This window comes from Melozone crissalis, unplaced genomic scaffold (genome assembly GCF_028551555.1).
Source record: "Melozone crissalis strain CALT ecotype California unplaced genomic scaffold, PUWL_Pcris_2 ptg000136l_1, whole genome shotgun sequence".
In the NCBI taxonomy this organism is placed as follows: Eukaryota; Metazoa; Chordata; class Aves; order Passeriformes; family Passerellidae; genus Melozone; species Melozone crissalis.
Window position 1 is genome coordinate 217,366 of NW_026535909.1, and position 15,163 is coordinate 232,528.

Sequence of the window (15,163 nt, forward strand, 5' to 3'; positions counted from 1 at the left end):
AGCCCCCCACGGCAGCGGAGCGCTGCTCCGTGCGCTCAGATCATCAGGAACTGGATTACACGTGCCCGGATGGACCGGAACTGCTCTGCTGCAGATTCAGGAGACGATGGCAGAGAGGGGCTGGCCGAGGCGTCGTCCCAGTTCCGTTCCTGTGTGACGAGGAGCGGTTTGTTCCCAGCAGCTGCAACAATCCCCAGCTCGCTTCCGTGGTGAGTGCCGATGGCACACAAACGGCAGCCCGAGGAAATCGTGTTCTGGGCTCTAAGTGGTTGGGACAGGGTCCGATTTTTTGGTTTGCATCTGTATGATGATTAGTACAACAGGGCCCTGACTGATGACGTGGCAGCACAGAATTAAAAACTCCTCAATAGGATTACATCGGCTTCTAGGAAAAGACAAAAGCCTAGGACCCTTCTGAAATCTACTTTTAATCCAGAGCACACGGACTGTCACCATGCTGCACCTTCCAGCTTTTCAAAGCAGCTTACTTCTGAAGACCAGGAAACACTGATTTCTACAGAAACAATGGGCAACCCCCAGGCTAATCTCAGCACTACTGTTTAATAGGGGACCTGCCAGCGTGCCAGTCCAGCCTAAAGTGTGCTTTACTTCAGTCTAACATCCCCACAAAATTCTTCTCACGTCTCCCAACCCTGAAATCTTATTTTCCCCTAAAGCTTCTCATCATTAGCAATTTCCAAGTAACATGGTTTTTTTACAGCATTCAAAAATGTCATGCTGGACTGTGCTAGAGAGTAATCAGCAAATATAAGCTTAGCAAAGTTTGAATTGACTTGTCCAGAGAAAAAACCTACAAGCGAACACCTACACCTGCCTACAAAGAGCTAACAAGCCCCTGGCAGCTGCCAGCATCAAAGCACAGTGGATGTTTCTAATACAGGGTAAGGATAACAATATCACCTTTTGTTCTCTCCAGCTTGTTTTCCCTGCAGTCATATTTTGCTTCTTATGATTTTTTTAGTCTCCGTATCTTCGTGGACAGCACCGAGCCTGAAGACAAGGATACGAGAGTCTTTCCCTGCCGTACGGAGAGAACCAGGAAAACAGTTAAAAAAAGAACAGGGTAGTTTGAAATTCATACTTGCAATGAGAAGCAGCGCCTAACCAACAGAACAAAAGTAAACAAAGCATGATAGCTCCCTGGGGACAGAAGACTTACAAACTCTCCAGAATTTACAATTCTAGCGACCATCCCCTTCAGGACAGCAGCCAAGTGTCCCATGAGGTGGCGCTACACCAAAGAACAATCTGAGAGGTTCCAAAGAGCGAAATGCACAATATTTTGCAAAGACATAAAATCTTGCAAAATAACAAAAATACAATGGATGTAAACTACAGGGCAAGAGTACAAGTGTTCACTTTAAGAGCTGGAACCATCCAGGTGAGCACCTGATAACTGGATTCTCACCAGAGTTTGAACCCTTCAGGTCACCGAAGAGTTTTCCCCAGAAATTTCACAGACTGAGTTTTGATAGAAGTACAGTTGCCACATCCTCAGAAACGTCACCCATTCTCCAGGTGTGTGGAGAGAACTGCAAATGGCTCTCACGTAGTTTGAGCTAGTTCTGTAAGGTCTCAGGGTGAATTTCACCAGATGCAACCAAACAGGGCAACTCCCTGTGGGACAGAAGGAACCCAAAGCTTGGGTAAGCAGAGCTGCAGCAAATACTGAGGAAACAAACATAACAGTGTAAAAAATAATAAACCATCCTTTTTTTTCTCTTGCTTTTGTTTTTTTCTTATTCAGATCAGCATAGCAATTAAAGAGAAAGTGAAAAACTCACCATTACTGAACATTTCATCATCTGCAGGCTGAGCATCCTTAGCATAGAGGACTCCAAAGTTAAAATTCACCGATCCCTGCGAAATAAAACCAAATATTGTATGATAAACAGTCAGACAGCAAACATAAAAATTTGTTTCCTCTAAGGACTTTCAGGTATGTATGTATCTTTGCATACATCCTACACATTAGAACATACACTTTATACCATCACCTAATACATAATCACTTACCTTTAAATTTTGATAGTATAGCATGAATTTTTAACTTAAATTGGTGATCTATTATTATTAAGTTGGTGCTTAAAGTTATTTCTGCTGTCACGTTCAAAAAAACATTAATTTTTTTTTACTGTAATGACCAATTGATTTCAAAGTCATCACAAGCCCATCAAAATACAAAGCTCTGTTCACTGGACGGGTCTGTGAGCTAGAAGTAGTTAGGCTTCTACTTCCCTCTTGTTCTTCCAGAGCCAAGAAATCCTGTCAACAAAACCAGGATCTTTAGCCCACTGCTGTGAAAGATTCTACAAGGATGATGGTTTGATTTGTGTTTAGAAGTTTTGATTTGAAATGGCCAGTTCAATGGATAAAGACTGTTTAAGTAGTATTACATTACTGTTATTATTATTTCTATTATTATTTTTATTATTACTACTACTATTATTATCACCTGTTACTGGAAGAAACAGACCAGTAGTACCTATACTTAATTACTTTTATTTCCAGAAAATAATAAAGAAAAAAGAACCAAACCAAAAAAAGTCCCTTCCTACCTTTTCTATCAAGGGATGAAAAATTTCTCTTGGGCTCTCCTCCAATTTACTGTTAAATGGAATGTTCTGTGGAACTGCCATTTCTTTCCCAAAATACTAACTTCCAACACTTCCTGAACGTATTTTGTATTTTAAAACAACAGAAGTTAGTGAGACTCTGTGGAGGTCAGGTTTAAATTTATTTCCTTCTAAAGCACAGAGCATCACCCTGCCCTTTGGCTCTACACTGAATCATGGTGAGCATTTGAGGAGTGCTCAATAACCAATTCTATTTCTCTCTTTTTCTAGTTCTCTCTATTCTTAAATAATTCAAGACAAGTCAAATGAAAAATGACAAGTTCAGCCTCAAAGTCACACTTTTTCCCTTTGTCTGGTCAAGAACAGGCTCTATGCTGCCTTCAACGATTAAGACTTGCAAAACCGGTTTTACAGGTTTATCATAAAACCCACAGAAGGCAAGCTCTGAATAACAGGAAAAGGTACACAGGCAAATATCTAAAGGGATCACTTCTTTGGAAATACATACCTTGACAGAGATCGCACTGAGAACCTTTCTGTGGGACTCTAAGGGAGACGTATTTTCTGAGTACCCTGTAAACAAGAAAAGCTACAATATATTACAGGACATCCCCACTTTTTCTACACATTCCAATAGGATTTTTAATAAAAACAATTCAGTTAAAAAAGAAGGAAGAAAACCAAGCTAATTTTACTCAGCTATATTTACTCCCGATTTAGAGGAAAAAAAAAACACTCACAGGTGCTCGCCGTGCTCGCCCGGGGCGGCTCCTGCAGCTCCCGGCCCGCGGCAGCAAAGCACCGCCCCGCCCCCCGCCCCGTGAGGCCGAGGAACCCCGCGGACGCTCCTTCCGCGCTGCTCGGCGCCGTGCGGGCGGCCGGACGGAGGCTTCGCCCGTCCAGCGTCGCCGTCCCGCGCGGGAGAGGTGCCGGGAGCGGCGCCGGGAGCTGCCCGCGAACAGCCCCGCGCGGCCGCCTGGCACGCCAGCCGCTCATGTGACGCGTCAGCCGTTGCGTCACGCGCCGCGCCGGCAGCAGGGCCTGCCGGGAGTTGTAGTCTCGGGCTGACAGCCACGGCTCCGTCCCCCGCCGCCGGGAGCTGCAGAACCTCCCGGGCATCAAACGGGACCTTCACCCCTGGGAAGCACCGCTCCTCCCTAATGCCCTCTCTTTTCCCCTCCAACTCTTTTTTCTTTTTTCACTCTGTTTTTCACCCCTTCCCTTCCCTCTTGCTCTCCTGCTTCCTTTCCTTTCCTTTCCTTTCCTTTCCTTTCCCTTTCTTGTATTTCTGATCTTGGTTTACCTTTCTAGCTTTAGAATAAAAAAGCAGCAGTAGAAACTTTCAGGCTACCTGGGAGTAAAAAAAAAAACTCCAAAACGAAAATGTTTTAAAGAAAACTATTTATTCCCTGGGAGCCTGAAATTTTCTACTGCTGCACGTAACATAGAGCTTTTATTCCTTCTTATAGAGAGTTGATATTTTATCCTTACTTTATACAGCGCCCCCTGCCGTCTGCCCCGGCGCACTGCAGGCACAGCGATCCCTGCCGTCTGCACAGGCGCACTGCAGGCACAGCGATCCCTGCCGTCTGCACAGGCGCACTGCAGGCACAGCGATCCCTGCCGTCTGCACAGGCGCACTGCAGGCACAGCGCTGCGGCGTCGTTCGGTTCTGTTGAATGAAACTCGGCTGAATTCGGCTTGGTTCGGCTCTTGGTCTAAAGTCGTTTCAGTTCGGCTGTTCGGCCGAACTCGGCACGGTTCGGCTAAACTCGGACATATTGGGCACATTGTCTAAATGCGGCCAGTGTCGCCTACACCCGGCTATCGGTTCCAGTCGGTTATCATGGTCTCTTAGTGTAAACTGGGCGATTTTCGGCCACCCTGGGCTCTTCGGTTCAAGTCGGCTGTTTTCGGACACCCTCGGCTCTTCGGGTAAACTCGGCTATTTCCGGCCTCCCTCGGCTCTTCGGGTAAACTCGGCTGTTTTCGGCCACACTCGGCTCTTCGGCTCTTCGGAACAATTCGGCCCGGCTCGGCTCCCTCAGGGCGCGAAAGCGGCCGTCAGAGGACCCCGGCACAGCGAGGCGTTTAACCCACATGCCTGGCACAAACCCGCCAAACTACCCCGCCCGCGGCGCCCACAGCATCTGTCGGGTACACATGAAACGCCATAGAAAAATCCGTCGGAGCCGCCATGACGTCAGTATTCCGTGCAGGCAGTCCACTTAGACCCACCCCGGTCCTCCACTTCCCCGCCCTTTTCGCCGCCATGCTGAGAAGGTCAATTAAAAGTCCGCGACACCCGCGACGCGCCACTCCCAAGGTGGCGGCCTCTCGGTGCAGGGCTGCAGTACCGCGCTCTGCCCACAAGGCGGCAGCACTGCCGCACGCCCCAGCCGGGGGCGCAGCGCGCCTCGGGGCTGCGGGCAGGGAAGGCGGCGAAAAAGAACAGGGGCGGCCCCCGCCGAAAACTGCTCGGAAATAAATGCCCCAAAACAACGGGGAAGAGGAAAAATAAACTTCTGCCTCTAATCTAACAGGATAAAAGACAAAACAAAACACAACACACAAAAAAAACCCCAAAAAACCAATTTCTTTTAAATAATATTTAAATATTTTTTAAAATATTTTTTCATATTAATATTCACATTTCTATTTACAATGTATATTGATGTACACTGTCCATTTATACATTTCTTTTTATAAATACATTTGTATTCCATATTGCATATATCCCTAAAACTTAAATTTATTTGTATATTTTTATACATATTTTTACATAGTAAGTATATATTTCTGTTAATATTTTTACTTCTGTAACACTTGCATTATTTAAAATAAAACCTTTGCCTCCATCCACATTAAAGCCAAAAAGAACCCCTTTCTTCTCAACTGTATTTAAATATTTTTTAAAATTCTAGTTTTCAGGTTCATATTCATATTTACATTTAAAATGTACACTGTATGTTATTTGTATTCTTCATTACATCTCTTCCTATCATTGGTATTTCTTTATATTTTGTGTTTTTATATATATATATTTATATCTCGATTGTATATCTCCATATTTAGAAATAAATAACAATAATATCTACATTCATATTATTTAAAATAAAAACCCTGCCTCTAACACAATAAGAATAAAAAAAACCCCAACCCTTTGTTGTAAACAATATTTAAATAGACTTTATCCTAATGTTCAATGTTTATATTCATATTTGTATTTATAATGTATATTAATGTATATTGTTTACTTATAAATTTATCTATACCAATGTCAAGTTATAAATAAATTTATATTCTATATTACATCTGATGCGAGTAGTTATTTATATTTTTTATATATTTTTATTCATATTTTTTATATTGATTAAACATTTCTGCGTCAGGATTTTTACTTCTGGAACACTTATAATATTAAAAAAAAAAACCCTGCCTCTACCTAAATAAAAGCCAAAACATTCCCTTTATTTTAAGCTATATTTACATATTTTTATGTAAATATATATTTATTTTTATGTTATTTATATTCTATACTACAACTCTTCATATTACTTACATATATTTATATGTAAATTTATATTCATACTTCAGCAATTTCTCTTTACATATTAATTACATATATCTATGTTAAGATCCACATTTCTATATTACTTATATTATTTAAAATAAAACTGCTGCCTCTAACCAAATAAAAACCAAGGACACCACTTTATTTGAACCAGACTTAAAATTTAGGAAGTAAACTTATTTTTCAAAATTATACTGATATTTATATGGATAGTTTTATTTATTTAATTCATAGATATTATATATACTAGAGAGAATACCTTCTAATATAATAATAGATATATATTTTCTGTATTATACATTTCTTTTACTTATATTTATTTAAATTAAATTGTAATAGAGATTTGCATTTGTATAGATATTTGTATATATGAACTGATATTTAATTTCTATCATTTATTTAAAAACCCCAGCCTATAACTTAATAAAACCCCCCAATTTATTTTAACACTATTTAAATATTTTTATATTTACCATCTATATTTATATATCTTTGTGTATATATATATAATAGACTATCATTTACCTACATGATAATGTTACAATTATATACGATATATTAGTTTTACGTATGTATCTGTTATCTATATTTATGTCTACCACGATAATTTCGTATTTATTTTTAAATGTATATTTATTTCTATTTGCATCTCTATATTAAACCATAGAAGTTCATTAACCCGACACACGAGAACCTCTCCCAGTAATTCCCAAAACAGCACCCTGCTTCCATCCCCTCTGTGGGCCCTAGCCCTCCACTTATCTCTCAGACATCAGGGGATGCTGGTCTCAGGTGCAAAGAAAGGCCACATCGGCACCTAGGAAAGTCCTGCTGGCACCGTGCTGGTGTCTCTCAGACAGCTGTATTAAACAAAACCAAACATCAGTGTCTGGTCTTGGCACCACATCGGCCAAAACCCCACCACTCTGCTACTCACCGCGCTCCTAGGAAGGCCCAGCACCTCCTAACCCTGACCCTCTGCCATGGATGCAATGCATCTGCACCTGAAAGCAAGTTAGAAAGTACATCAAACACCACACGGATAACTCACAAGCTGCAAACACCTTATGTCAATCTAGGAATAGCATCTAGAGCCCATGTACAGCCCACATTACAAATTTCAACTCCCCAGGCCTGTCCCATTGCAGCAGGGCAGAACAGCTCTGGCACAAATATGTGCAGACACCCGTGACACAGAACGTGACAAACAGGGGGACACGAAACGTGACACATCATGCTTGTGGTGAGGGCCTCGAGGGGAGAAGGCAAAAGGGATCCCAAAGACACACTAGGGAACACAGCACACCGGACAACAAGACACAGACCAGAGCTGTTCTGCACTGCCCGCCTGAAAGCTGCCATCAAAAGTAGAGCCTCTCCCTTTAGCTGTCCTAAGAAGCCCTTCGAAAAGACTGCTTTTCCCTCTGCTAATCTTTAAATCTGCCCCAAGAACTCCCAACCCACTACTCTCCCATCATCCCATCTCCAGGCCGTGGCCCCCGACTTATCTTTTGGATGATCGGTGATGGGAATCCACGTTGCACCTGAAATGAGTCTGCCTCGGAGGGCCCCGTGATGGCCTGTCATCCTCTCGGTCAGCTACAATGAAGAAAACCAAAACCAAAGTATGAGTCTGGAGTTATGTGGGACAAATCCCACCAAGGCAGCTACTTGCCCTCTCCTGAGTGTGCCGGGCTCCTTCAGGCTCCAGCTTCATCCCGATTCCAAGGCTGTGGCCTTTATTAGGAGTGGCACCTGGGTAAGAGAAAGGCAAAGTTAAATGGCATTCCTGTGAGTGCAGTGGATGACCTTGTGTGTTGTAAGACATGTGAAAACCTCTGCTAGGCTTCTGAGAAGCCTTGTGTAGGGGGGCCCTCAAATAAACACCCTCTCTCACCCTGTTGTCTGCAAACCTCCCCCTGCCCACAATAACTCCTAACTGGACACCTGCTCACCCTCCCTCTCCTAGTCACAATCCTCAACTCACCTGAAACCTCAAACATCATCCTTCACACTGGGCAGATCCCTCTTGTGACATGATCAATCTGCTGAAAAATTGTTGTGCTTGAGAGCTGAGCAATAACAACCACTTCTCTCCACTGCTCACCTTGGCTGCTGGTATCCAGATTAACTTCCTAAAAAGAAAGACAAAGAACAGTGCTGTAACACAGTCACCATACACACTTCTGCTGCAGACACAAATGGGGCCTCACCTGCTCGGGGCAATCCCCTCACCAAGGATGGGGCCCTCAGGCCCAGATTTAATCCATCTGAATCTGAAAAAAGTTAGGATAAGAGTCACACTGTTGCAGGATAAGGTAAGAGCTCCAGAAATTCTGTGTCCATCTACAAATCACATCTAGAATCCAACTACGCCCCACATTACAAATTCCAAAGCCCCGGGGCTTCTCCTATCGCACCAGGCTATGGCAGCGGGGCAGAGCAGCTCCGGCACAAATGTGCGCAGACACCCGTGACACAGGACAGGACAGGACAGACAACGGGGACACAACAGGAACAGAAACCTCTTGGCAAGGAAAATGGCTGCAAGGACTGAGAGAAGGCAAAAGAAGATGACCGAGGTGAGACTGATGGTGAGCTGTGAGGCTCAGAGAACACTGGAGGAAGGAGATGCTCAACTGGATGATTTATTCCAAGAACAGCAAAGATGGATGCCCAGGAATCCAATCGTCAGAATCCTCTCCCTGCCCTCACATTCTTTCAAGTCCTAATCCACCATAATGGATCCAGGTGGGTCATAGCTGTCCATACAGCTCAGAACAAGACCTGACAAGACAGCTGACTGGATGCTTCCAAACAGAGAAGAGAGTCTGATGCCTGCCTGAGCTCCTGAGCCAAAAGTTCTATGGCCTGGGTGCCAGGGCAAGGAATGCAGAGACCACAGATGCTAACAATGATGCCAAGGTTTCTGACAGGCCCCTCAAAGGGCTAAGCTAAGAGACATGAGATATCCAGACAACACACAATAGACAAGTGACACGAGACACACCGGGATTGCTCTGCCCTGAGCAACTCAGCACTGTAGTCAAAAGTGAGACTTGGCTTTTATGGGGCCTAAGGGGCCACTTCATGAACACCCCCCACCTCCAAATTGGATTCAAAAACTCCTCCCAGTAATTCCCAAACCAGCACCCCGCTTTCATCCCCTCTGTGGTTCGTAGCCCTCTACTTATCTCTCAGACATCTGGGGATGCTGCTCCCTGTCAGGTGGGAAGGTCCTGCTGGCACCGGGCTGGTGTCTCTCAGACAGCTGTATTAAACAAAACCAAACATCAGTGTCTGGTCTTGGCACCACATCGGCCAAAACCCCACCGCTCTGCTACTCACCGCGCTCCTAGGAAGGCCCAGCACCTCCTAACCCTGACCCTCTGCCATGGATGCAATGCATCTGCACCTGAAAGAAAGTTACAAAGTACATCAAACACCACACGGATAACTCACAAGCTGCAAACACCTTATGTCAATCTAGGAATAGCATCTAGAGCCCATGTACAGCCCACATTACAAATTTCAACTCCCCAGGCCTGTCCCATTGCAGCAGGGCAGAACAGCTCTAGCACAAATATGTGCAGACACCCGTGACACAGAACGTGACAAACAGGGGGACACGAAACACGACACATCATGCTTGCGGTGAGGGCCTCGAGGGAAGAAGGCAAAAGGGACCCCAAAGACACACTAGGGAACATGGCACACCGGACAACACGACACAGACCAGAGCTGTTCTGCACTGCCCGCCTGAAAGCTGCCATCAAAAGCAGAGCCTCTCCCTTTAGCTGTCCTAAGAGGCCCTTGGAGAAGATTGCTTTTCCCTCTGCTCATTTTTAAATCTGCCCCAAGAACTCCCAACCCACTACTCTCCCATCATCCCATCTCCAGGCCGTGGTCCCCAACTTATCTTTTGCATGATCAGTGATGGGAATCCACGTTGCACCTGAAATGAGTCTGCCTCGGAGGGCCCCGTGATGGCCTGTCATCCTCTCGGTCAGCTACAATGAAGAAAACCAAAACCAAAGTGTGAGTCCAGAGTTATGTGGGACAAATCCCACCAAGGCAGCTACTTGCCCTCTCCTGAGTGTGCCTGGCTCCCTCAGGCTCCAGCTTCATCCTGATTCCAAGGCTGTGGCCTTTATTAGGAGTGGCACCTGGGTTAGAGAAAGGCAAAGTTAAATAGCATTCCTGTGAGTGCAGTGGATGACCTTGTGTGCTGTAAGACATGGGAATGCCTCTGCTAGGCTTCTGAGAAGCCTTGTGGGGGGGGCCCTCAAATAAACAAATAAACACCCTTTCTCACCCTGCTGCTTGCAAACCCCTCCCAATAACTCCTAACTGGATACCTGCTCGCCCTCCCTCTCCTAGTCACAATCCTCAACTCACCTGAAACCTCAATCTCAAACATCATCCTTCACACTGGGCAGATGCCTCTTGTGATGTGATCAGTCTGCTGAAAAGAGTGTTGTAATTGACACAACCGGGAACCTCTGGAAGCTGCACTCCTCCTAAAATGAATGAAATAAAACAAGAACAAAACCAGAATTTACAAAGGTGCTTTACCACCCCTGAACACAAAAGCCAAATTCATCAACTTCAATACTCCCTGTATTCCATGCTGTTTTCTTCACGGTCTCTTCAAAGCCTCTGTTGCTTTAGATGCCCAGAAACGCCTGCTGAAAACAAGCTGAAATAAGCTGAAAGAGCCTCTTCAGAGGGGAGCTCTCTCCCCAGCACATCCCAGAGAGGGAATGAAGCCCCTCAGCCCAGGCTGTGTTAATATACCCCTGATGGGTATGCATATATTAGCAACACATTCCTATTTTTACATGTCAGTTTCGCTTGTGTCTATATTTATATTCTCTATTTATATATCTATCAACATACACAATACTCTATTAAGAAACAGAATATCTTATTGTAACATATAATGACTTATGTTACATGTTAAATTTTGAAAAGAGATCGAATATATAAAAACAAAAGTGGTTTATTCCCATTTCCACACATCTGTTTTGTTTAAATATAGTTACAACTGTATATTTAAAATGCGATTCCTAAATAAAATGACAAAACAAACAGCATTGAATTCCCACCAATATCTTCCAAAACCATCAAGATATCTCCAACAGCCAAACAACTGCCAGCGAAAAAACCACACAACACTCTTTTCAATAACAGTTCTCATCACGTCAGAAAAATGGAACCAAAATAAAAGGAAACCCTATAGAAACACATACAGCAAATTGCAAAAACAACTGAAAAAGATGAAACCAGCCTAATAAACTCCAAACAGTGCCACTGATCCTGAACGTTACTAAAAAAAATAAACAAAATTCTACCTCTACACTAACTCAAAGAGCCAATCCTGTGTAAAAATAACTTTAAAAACCGAACTAATTAACGAAATGGGGAAAAAAAATCTCAACCCCTAAAAACTAAGAAAATAACTACCCAAATAAATACTTAAAGAGATCCACCATGTAAATACCCATATTCCCAAAAATAAAACTGAAAAACAACAACCAAATACATCAAAGGACACAAAAAAAAAAAAGCCCCAAAACCAAATAAACTTAAATTTACAACAAAAAAATTATTCCCAACTGAATAAACCCATAGTACCTCAAGATATCAAAATAAAAATACCACCTAGAAACAAACACAAAGCCTAAAGACAAACGTAATCATAAACAATGTCCCCCAAATTACCCGTAACCATAAAACATACACTACAATCAAACAAACCAAATAAATAAAAGCCCTGGAAAACGATAAACACACATGCAATTATCGAGATTAAAAACCCGCTGCTATGAACGTCACGACGCTACCTCAAGCCCCCCAAAACAAACACTACACACTCACGCTAATAAAAGCCGCCGCAACACAATTAAAATCCGAGCCGCTGCTTCACGCTACGACCCGTAAAAACCATTGCACGCCTTTCAAAACACAATACCCCGGCAAAAAAAAAAAAAAAAAAAAAAAAAAAAAAAAAAAAAAAAAAAAATCCGACTACAAAACTCAATCCAAAACAAACCTTTAAACCTTTATCATCCCTACCGGCACCGAGAACCGTACCACTCAGGAAGAACACCGTATCCCTTAGCGTACACCCGCTGCAAACCGAACACAACGATGCAATCAATGCCTACAAAGCGCCTCCGAACCACGGCACCGCCGAACTGTGAGCGGCCGAACGCCGCGCTCGCTGCGGGCCCCGGACGGAGCGCGGCTCCCGGCAGGAAAGCGGCTCCTCCGGCAGCGCCTCCGGCGCGCGGCGCCGGCGCCGTTCCGGGGAGCCCCGCCCGCTGCCCCTGCCCACCGGGGCCGGCACCGGGCCCGGGGCTACCGGCGGCGCCCGAGCCCGGAGCGGACGGAGCGGCCGGCACCGCCCGGGCCGGCGCAGCAGCGCCCGCGCCGCCTCTGCCGCCCTCGGCCGGCCCGGCACGGCTCCCCTCGGCTCCGCACGGCTCGCACCGGCGCGGCTCCGCCACTGCCGCCCTCGGCCGGCCCGGCCGCGCCAAATCCCCCGTGCGCCCCGGCAGCTGCCCGGGCCGTGCCAGCAGCGCTCCCGAGCGAGAACGTTCCGGGCCGGGCCGCGGGCACGAGAAGCTCCCTCCAATGCAGCGGCACAGCCCCATTGCAGCCCTGCAAACGCTGCCAGAGCTGCGGCTTCCCGCAGCCGAACCCCGAAACTGACGCCGCCGGCGGGGCTCACCTCACTTCAACAAGGGCAAAGAAATGCCTTCTCCCCTTCAGTTTCGTCCCCTACGAGACCAGAAAAGAAGGGGCGCTCCTTAAATGAAAGCCTTCGACTGATGGGAAAGGGCGAATTCGACCTCCATTCAAACCCTTGAAAAGTAGGGACACCAGGGCTGCCCCCTCCATTTAAACCCGAGGGTGATGAAAATGGGGTGGCTGCCTTCAAATCAAACCCATAACACCACAGGAATACTTTTCCCATTCCCCTTAAAATAGAACGCAGGGATTCCCTGTCACCCCCGGGATACCCCTAACAGCCTGGAAAAGGCAGCTTTTCCTGCAATCAACACCCTAAAAACCACAAGTGAAGAGGGATCCCCTCAGTTCAAACGCAGACAATAAAAGAAGAGTAGCTGCTTCCTTCTCCTTAATTCCTTTTGTCCTCATAAGCTCCACTTTTGTTCCTGGGGATCCGGGGAGGGACTGGCGAGTGAAATTGCAAAGGGGAAGGACAAAATTCCCCGCTCCAAACCCACACGGGCTCACCTGTTCGGCCGCTGCTCCCCGGCACCAAGATTCGTCCCTCGGCGCCTCCTTTAAGCGATGCTCCACGTATCCAAGCGCGGATCCAGGCGTTCCCCCCGACCCTGCGAGAAGCTCCCGCAGTCCTTCCATGAGACAGCGCCGGGAGCGCCCCACAAACCCCTCCACTCAGCAGCTCCACGCTAAAGGGAGCTGAGGCAAAGCCTCCCCCTAAAACAGCCTCGCCCCGGCAGGAGCCGGCCCTCATCATCCTCACACTCACACCTGGGCTGCTCCGAGCCCCCACCATCCTCACACTCACACCTGGGCTGCTCCGAGCCCCCATCATCCTCACACTCACACCTGGGCTGCTCCGAGCCCCCATCATCCTCACACTCACACCTGGGCTGCTCCGAGCCCTCATCATATATTTTTCATATTTATATTCGCATTTATATTTAGAATTTATATTACTGTATAATATTAATTATATTGTATATTACATCTCTTCATGTTACTTACATAGATTTCTATTCCTATTTCTTTTTAAATTCATAGTTTAGTATTACATCTTTATATATTCATTATATATTTCTGTATGCCAATTTACATTTCTATAGTACTTATATTAATTTTAAAAAAACCCCTGCCTCTAACGAAAGAAAAACCAGACACCCCTTTATTTAAACCACATTTAAAATTTTAAAAATAATTTTGTTTGTCGTAATTCTATTCACATTTACATTTGTAATTTTTCATGTATTATATTTATAGATATTAGATTGGATAGAATACCTTTTTATATAATAATAGATATATTCTTTTTACACAATATATTTCTTTTACTTATATTTACATATATTAAATGTTTATGGATATCAACCTATATAGGATAGAATTGGATTTCTATTTTTATACTTTTTATGAAATCTCCAGCCTATACCCCAATAAAAGCCAAACAATCCCCAATTTATTTAAACTCTATTTAAACATAAATCCTGTCACAGCTGCATTGCACAGCAGTGCCCCAAGCGAATCTGACACTTGTTCATCTCCTGGACCTGAAACTGAACCCGCTCACCTTGATCGCACCTGGCAGAACCATTTTCGTACCTTTTTCTGGCATTTCTAGGGGTTTTTCTTGCATTTTTTTGTGGCCTTTATTGCCTCTTTTTCTTGCCTTGTTTCTTGGGGCTTTTACTCCCCCTTTCCTTGATTTTTTTCTGGCATTTCTTGGGCTTTTTCTTTGTTTCTTCTTGCCCATCTTGGGGGTTTTTTTCTTGCCCATCTTGGCGTTTTTTTCTCTGTTTTTTCTGGGTTTTTCTTTGCTATTTTGTTTTTTCTTTTTTTTCTGGATTTTTCCTTCCCCATTTTTTTTTTGTTTTTCTTTTCTTTTTTTTTTTTTTCTTCTTCTTATTTTATTTCTAGCCCATCTAAGGGTTTTTCTCCCGTCTATTTTCAGGGATTTTTCTTGCCCATCTTGCGGGTTTTGGTGTTTTTTTTCTTTTTTTCTTTTTTTTTCTGGGCTTTTTCTTGTCCATCATGGTTTTTTTCTGTTTTTTTTTTTTTTTTTTTTTTTTTCCCCTTGCCCTTCTTGGGGTTTTTTTTCTGGTTTTTTTTTTTTTTCTCTGGGATTTTTCTCGCCCATCCTGGGTTTTGTTTCTGAATTTTTCTTGCCCAACTCCAGGTTTTTTTCTGTTGTTTTTAATTTTTTTTTCCCCTGGGTTTCTCCTTGCCCTCTTTGGTTTGT